Source organism: Myotis lucifugus, unplaced genomic scaffold (genome assembly GCF_000147115.1).
Source record: "Myotis lucifugus unplaced genomic scaffold, Myoluc2.0 scaffold_187, whole genome shotgun sequence".
Lineage (NCBI taxonomy): Eukaryota > Metazoa > Chordata > Mammalia > Chiroptera > Vespertilionidae > Myotis > Myotis lucifugus.
Window position 1 is genome coordinate 2,478,195 of NW_005871235.1, and position 8,519 is coordinate 2,486,713.

Below are 8,519 nucleotides of genomic sequence, written 5' to 3' on the forward strand. Positions count from 1 at the left end.
ACACCCTCCCTCCTCCACCAATGTTAAGTGTCAAATAAGCTTGCTTTCTCTTTTCTTCCTTCCTCCATCCTTCCCTCCCACCCTTGTTAACTTCTAATTTCCTTCACCCTCCCTTCCTTCCTTTCATTTCTTACTTTCTTTGTGTATATTACTATGAACTTTTTTTTGTAAATGGAATATTTTACTTTAAATTACAGCATCTCTTTTTTTTTGTTATATTGTCTATAAGAACTTTAAAATTCAACAATAAAAAGACAAACCACCCAATTATTGTGTGAAGAATAGATATTTCTCCACATAATATATAGAAACTAGAGGCCCAGTGCATGAAATTTTTGCACAGGTAGTGTCTCTAGCAGCTGCCAGCTGCTGGTTGGTGCCTCCCTTCCCCGGCTGCCGGCAGGGGCCTTCCTTTATTCCATGCCACCCCCTGGTGGTCAGTGCATGTCATAATGAGTGATCAAACTCCTGGTTGGTCGAACTCCTGAGGGGACACTTTGCATATTAGGCTTTAATATATATACTAGAGGCCTGGTGCATGAAATTCGTGCATGGGCGGGGTTTCCCCTCAGTCCAGACTGCACCCTCTCCAATCCGGGACCCCTCAGGGGATGTCTGACTGCCAGTTTAGGTTCAATCCCGAGGATCGGGCCTAAACCGGCAGTCGGATATCCCTCTCTCAATCTAGAACCGCTGGCTCCTAACTGCTCACCTGCCTGCCTGCCTGATCACCCCTAACTGCCCCCTTTGCCAGCCTGGTCGACCCCAACTGTCCCCCACCCCTGCTGGCTTGGTCACCCCACACAACCTGTTGTTTAGTCATTTGGTCATCCCTCACTAAACCCCTGCCGGCCTGGTCGCCCCACACAGCCTGCTTGTTCAGTCGTTTGGTCGTTCCTCACTAACCTGCCCACCAGCCTGGTTGTAGGCAGCCATCTTGTGAGGGTGTGAGGGTTAATTTGCATATTACCTCTTTATTATATAGGATAAATGACCAACAAGTACATGAAAACATGTTAAACATTATTATTTAGTGAAACACAATTCAAAATCACACACACTAGGATGGCTATAATAAAAATTATAATTGTAAAACCAAAAATAAGTGTTAATAAAGAAATGGAGAAATCTGAACACTCATACATTGCTTGAAGGAATGTAAAATGGTTCAGCTGTGGTGGAAACAGTTTGGCAGTTCCTCACAAAGTTAAATATGGAAATATCATGTGACTTCACAATTATACTCCTAGACATATCCCCCCAAAACTGAAGACTGGTCTTTAAACAAGTATATGTGCTTGAATGCTTATAGCAGCACTATTCACAATAGCTAATAAATCGAAACAACCCAAATGTCCAACAGCAGGTAAATGAATAAACAAATTTTGATTATATTTTAGAAAAATTCCACATGCAGTGGGAACTTCTTCCTCCTCCCCTTCTTCCTCCTCTTCCTCCGAGTACTTGCTTAGAGGAAGGAAGAGAGAGAGAGAGAGGAAGAAACATTGATACCCACCCGCACTGGGGATTGCACCCAAAACCCCAGGTATGTGCTCGGACTGGTAATCAAACCAGCAACCCTTTGGTACACAGGATGATGCTCCAACCAATTGAGCACTCTGGCTGCGCCCAATGGAAGGCAACCAAATAAAAATAAAGTACTGGCACATGCTATAACATTGATGAGCCTCAAAGCATTATGCTAAGTGAAAGAGGTCAGCCACTACTGTTTCTTTCACTTCTGTCAATTTTTGCTTCATATATTTTGAAGCAGAATACCAGGGGCATATCCATTTAAGATTAATGCTTCCTAGATGAATTGACCATTTTATTTAATATATAATGTCCATTTTTATACCTGGCAATTTTCTTTCCTGTACCATCTACTTTTTCTAATTTATAACCACTGCAGCTATCTTTGATTAATGTTTGAATGAGATACCTTTTTTCCCTTTCTTTTTTCATGCTAAACATACCTATATCATTATATTTTAAGTGAGTTGTTAAGAGACAAAATATTGTATGGCAATTTTTTGTTTTGCTTTGTTTTATTCTGATATTGTATGTATTTTAATTAATGTGTTTATGCCCTAACATTTAATGTATTTATTAACATGTTTAGATTTAAATCTATTTTATTATTTGTCTTTTATTTATTGCCTCTATTTTTTTTTTTGTTCCTAGATTTACTCTTTCCTTTCTTTTGGGCTATTTGACATATTTTCATCTAAATTTATCAACTTTTTATTGCATCTCTGTATAATTTTTATTGCTTGCTTGAGACACTATAATATATACAACTAACTTTTTAAAGGCTTCTTAGAACCGGTATTTTACCACTTAATGTAGATTTAGAAACCTTGCCATCATATAGATCCTTTTAATCTCTCATTTTTATTATGCTTGTCTTAATATTATAGCTTAAAAATTTATCATTTATAAATTTTAATTGTAGCCAAAAATATAATTTTAAGAAATCTAGAATAAAATAGTCTCATATATACCCATGCAGATAGTTACCATTTCTGTTGATCTTTCTTCATTTTTATGTTCCATGATGCTTTCTGAACAACTTTCCTTGTCTACAGATAGTAATATACTCTGCCACTTAAGGTCCCAGGTGACATCTCTATTCCTGCCTGGCCAGGTCAAAAGTCAAGTTTTCCCCGCCCATCCAGGTTACTGCCTAGCTAGTTCTAGGTCCTTTGTTTGCCTCCATGTCTGACTTCCCTTCCCCCTACCTATACATGGTCCTTGTTCCTTACTGCCTACCTAATCCTCTTTTTCTATCTCCTCACCTGTTGTTAACCGCCCTCTTAGGATGTAAGAGGCTATCTGCTTTCCTTCCCATGGACTGAACAATTGAGTCTATCAGTGCCTGAGTTCCTTTGGACCCTAATCACAGCAGGACTGAGGGTTCCCTCCACAGGTCACTTAGGTGATTAGTTCAGATGGAGTGCCCTAATTTGTTATGAAATATGCAGATGTCTCTTCATGATTTAGAGGAGAAGTATCCCTTTTGTTTGTGGTCTTCCAGCTCTCTCATGGTATTATAGAGAATGAGGGCTATTCCTTGGAATTTAATCAGAATAAAAGAGGATTTAGACATCTTATCTAAGCTAAACAAGCATATTTATATTTTCTGCTGTGCTATTTCAAAGAGGGGTGCATTATGGAAGTGAATCAGGAATGCGTGTTCAGTTTGTATCATCCAAGAATCTGCTATAATTCACATTACTTTTTATAAGGTACTTTTCTTACTCTCTTACTGCACACTTAATATAAAAAAATAGTAAAAGTGGCCTCTTAGACTTTCCATTAGATATTTTATATTTTGAAATGCAAAATCCATTGGTTTTTATTTAAAATATGTTTATGTTGTGAAAAACTCACCCACTGACTAATGAACTACTATTTATTAGTTTGCTATCTAAGTATAAGATTTAACACTAAATAAAAATAATTTAGAACAAAATTGTGTTTCGCAACATCATGTAGCAATTTTAAATGTTGCTGAATAAAACTGAGAACAGCAATTAGTGTTCAAGATAGTGAGTCTATCATGCAGGCTTCGATCAGAGAAATAGAACCACTACTAATTATAGTGTGTGGAGTACACACAAAAGATTTGAATTTTTACCATTGTAGGTCCTGATTGCAGTTTATGTACACCTGTTGCTTTCGCTTTTGGTGTGGGGCCTGAAGAGCAGGGCAGTTTGTCAGAACAGAATGATGAATGTGACGTAGAGGAGAGCTAGAGCAAGCTGGAACCCATGAGAACCAGCTGGAATCTGCACTGGTCTCTCACAGTCTCCCATTTTGATGATGAAGGGGACATGCTAGAGAAACTGGTGCCCAGGAATGGCAGGAGTAGGGGCCTGGCTGTTGTCGCAGGCCAACAAAGTGAACCTTGAACCGGCAGTTTAATCTATGGACTGCAGTAGCACCTGCAGAGCTCTGTACTGCCCTCCTGAGCTGAAAAAGAACTTGGCCGCTGCTTCACTTTTGTCTTCCAAATTCCACACAAAATGTCTCATGTGGTCCATGATGAACTCGAAATGTGGATTTGGAAAACTTAGCACCAGCTTAACTCAGTTGGCCTGGTCCCTATCCACAACAGTGAATAAGAGAACATATATTGGTCTATGGAATTAAAAAAAAAAAAGAAGTTATTGTGAAGGCCTCTGTTTGCTCTGAAAAGAAACATGAAGAACGCCATCTTGAGAAATAACTAATTAGTGTACTAATTTGAGGTATTATATTCTTTAAAAATATATTATTATATCAATAAATTATAATTCAGGAAGTAAAAACATGATATTGAGTGAATTTCTGAACTATATTAGGCTTGAGTGCTCTGTGTCTACCTTAATTTTTTTAAAATATATTTTATTGATTTTCTACAGAGAGGAAGGGAGAGGGATAGAGAGTTAGAAACATCTATCAGCTACCTCCTGCACACTCCCTACTGGGTATGTGCCCACAACCAAGGTACATGCCCTTGACTGGAATCAAACCTGGGACCCTTGAGTCCGCAGGCCAATGCTCTATCCACTAAGCCAAACCGGTTAGGGCACTTTAATTTTTTTTAATGTCTGTTTTTTCCTCATAGTTCTGCATGTCTATCTATGTTAATTTCGGTATCCTACATATATATCCTATATAATAAAAACCTAATATGCTAAGTGTCTAGTCATCTGGCTGTCCCTTCAACCAATCAAAGCGTAATATGCTAATAATATGCTGAGGCTGCTCAACCGCTCGCTATGACATGCACTGACTACCAGGGGGCAGACAGTTGACTTGTCTACCAGTCGCTATGATGTGCACTAACCACCAGGAGGTAGACGCTCTGGCAGTAGGTTAGCTTGCTGCTGGAGTCCGGCCAATCAGGACTGAGCGAGACAGGCCGGACATGCCCTGGAGCCCTCCCGTGGTCCCTCCCAACTGGCCAACCTCCTGCTTCCCTCCCTGGCCCCGACTGTGCACCAGTGGGGTCCCTGGACCTGGCCTACACCCTCTTGCAATCTGGGACCCCTTGGGGGATGTTGCAGAACTGGTTTTGGCTGGATCCCAAAGGCCACGCCAGGGACCCCACTGGTACACGTATTTGTGCACCGGGCCTCTAGTAGTTGCATATAAATCATAAGATTGTTAAAATATTGTTAGTATAAGTAATTATGAATTGTATAGAGGGGTCATAAAATGAATATTTGCCCACAGAAAACTTACTTTGTTCTATATAAGAAAATAATGATTTCAAGTTAAATACAAAGGCATACCTAATGTCATGAGAGAGTAATTTCTGAAACTCAAGTGCATGAAACAGAATCCAAAGTTAATTTTACATTTTTTTACACCCAATTAATGCCCAGTAAGGATCATGAAAGATCAAGTTAAATTGATTCAGCATTAAAATTCTATGATATTTTTCAAACTAATATAATTATATCATCCAGATTTGGAGTTTCATTAACTCTGAAACTAAATTGAGGGTAAACACTATATATTTTCTTACTTAAATATTAAAATGCTACATAATTCCACTAAACACTATAGTATTGTAATATACTGACCTCTGGACTGGGCTGTACATAATTGGATATCATGATGTATGTGCTATTCACCTTAATATACTTAGCCTATACATGCTTGACACATACTAAATACTCAACAGATTTGTTGAATTTGTAAAAATTCAATTGGTAGTCACTAGCATGGGAGAGGACTCTCAAGTCTGGCACGAATGGTGTAACTATCTGAAAAATTCTCTAGCGATTACCTGTACCTTGTGGAAAGAGACTTGCACATGGACTGGTGAGGGAAAATAGCTATTGTACTAACAAACTTCATCCTTCCCTTTCTGTAAAGTTGTTTTGGAAAATGACTTCCCAGCCAGGAAGGGACTCTATTAGCTGGAGTCATTTCCTAGCCAAACTGACATTTGGTGTGGACGCGTGACCAGCCTTTATTTGAATGAGCCAGAGATTTGTGTTTTCCTTTTAGCTTGCTGGATTCAGAGTGCAACCAAAACAGAACACACACACACACACACACACACACACACACACACACACCACCCTATAAATCTTAATGTTATGTCATGAAAGGTTTGCATGAACAGGATGGATCATGCATTATACTGCATCTCAAATATATCATTTGACCAACAATGCTATAGTGAGTGTGTGTGCAACTGTAACAAATAAGTTTTGCACACAGATCTGCCTCTGACAGTATCCCCAGTGGTTTGTTGTATACAACTACTGGCATGGACTTTCTATCTTTCTGCCAGCTACTTGAACCCAGAGTGCCTCATTATTTTTATAAAATTGTAAAATTTATCATTGAGAGGCTACTTTTAGAGTAAAAATGAACTTAACCAGAATATCTAAACAAACCCATAACTATATATAGTTGATTGAAACAAGTAAAATGAGTGACAAGCTTTAACCCAGTTTATTTTTTCTTCTATTTCTTTCTTTTTTCTGGCAAGACGTTTCTGAGGCATTGTTTTATACTAAACCTATGAAATCTGCTACCATTGAAAATATTATGTATTTATTTCTTTGCTAAAAATTGTCCTCTTTACTCCTGCCAGTGTTCCTACATAAGTTCAAGTGCTTTAATGTACATGTGCTTAAAAGAATGATGGATACAGACAAAAGCTCTAATGTGAAACTGCAATAGTGGAGAACCTGTAGGTCAATCTACTCATTATCCAGTGTGGTGATGCTATTTGCTTACCCAGGGACTGTTTTCTTCTTTCCAGCCTGCACAAAATGCCTTGATTCTGTTTAAGAAACGGGTGGAAATATCTTGATGTTAAAGAGGTAAGTTACTTATTAGACCCAAATTATCATTGGTTTAAACCTGTATGTGTCATTCTGTTCTATTGGGCAATGTGATGTAAGATTTCATCCAACAGCTTCCAGGAATGCTTTCCTCTGTGTGAATGAAGAGTGGAGAGAAGGCTATGTTTTTGTGGTGCCACTTTCTGTTTGGATACCAGTGTGTGTTCTAATGCCTTTTTGCAACTATGAGTTGACAGACTTGAGCTTTAAAAGCCAGTATCATGTACATGTGAAATAAAATGGTCAAAAGCATCTCAGTTATTGATAAAGTCTATAAGTCGCTCCATGGAACTTTAGATAATCTGTTTTAGAAATTTTAAGAAAAATATAAATAACCTTAGTTTTAAACCATTGTCAGAATTTGTAGATGAAAGCCTTTCTAATTCCTGTCTTCAGAGCATGTAGTATTGATATAAAGCACATTATAAAGATAAACATGAGAATCAACCATTATTTTAGTGCCTTGAAATCTTTTTCTAAGAGTTTTAAACATATTAGCTCATTTATCCTCAAAACAGCTTTCTGACATGTACATTAATATATTGGTCAAAGAGGAAAGTGAACTGCAAAAACATACAACTTGACAAACATAATATATCTAGGTGATAAATGAACCAACATTAAAATCCAGCCAGTTGAGACCTGGCCAGAATGGCTCAGTTGGTTGAGTGTCATCCAGTGCACGGAAAGGCCACTAGTTCCAATCCTGGTCAGGGCAGATACCTAGGTTTCAAGTTTGATTCCTTTTCAGGGTGTGGGTGCAGGAGGCAACTGATCGATGCTTCTCTCTCACATCCATATTTCTCTCTCTCACTCCATCTCACTTCCTTGCTCTCTAAAATCAATTTAAAAACAAATACAAATAAAAACACTCCAGCCAGTTGGGGTTGGGAGTCTGGGATTTAACCACTAAACACATAATTTCTTTCTTTTTTAAAAAGATTTTTTATTGCTTTTTAGAGAGAGAGGAAGGAGAGGAAGAGAGAGAAAGAAACATTGATCAGCTGCCTCCTGGGATCAAGTCCACAACCAGGGCATGTGCCCCGGCCAGGAATAGGACCCGGCCAGGAATAGAACCTTTCAGTGTCCAGGTAGATGCCCAACAAACAGCCACACCAGGCCGGGCCACATAATGTTTTTAGGAAAAATAAAAACCTCCATAAAAAACAATGATATTTCCTCCTGACATGTCACCTCTACTAATATTCATCAATTTGACTAGGAACACAACAGAACAAATTATAATGTCTAATTTTTTAATGACTGTATACTATTTACTAATATACAACTGAAATTTAAATGCCCCTGCATTTTTTTTCATTAAAGCCTATATATTCATTCATTTTCAGATGCCAATTCACTTCACTAAATTTATTTATTTTTTCTGTCCAGCAAAGGCAGGAAGAAGAGACTTATGGTGGAGTAATTGAAAATCTCAGATTTTCATGAATAGTTAAATATACTTTTTTATGAGACAAGTCATATAATTTCATAATTAAAATTCTAACTTTTCCTCTCAGGTAAAACTGAAATATATGTAAGCTTATCTACATTCTTGGGTAACTGAGTTTACATATTTCACTTACTGGAGAATGAGGTCAAAGGAATGCCTATATGGTAAAAATTATGTTAGTTCATTTTCTTGGTTTCTACTTATTTCTAGTG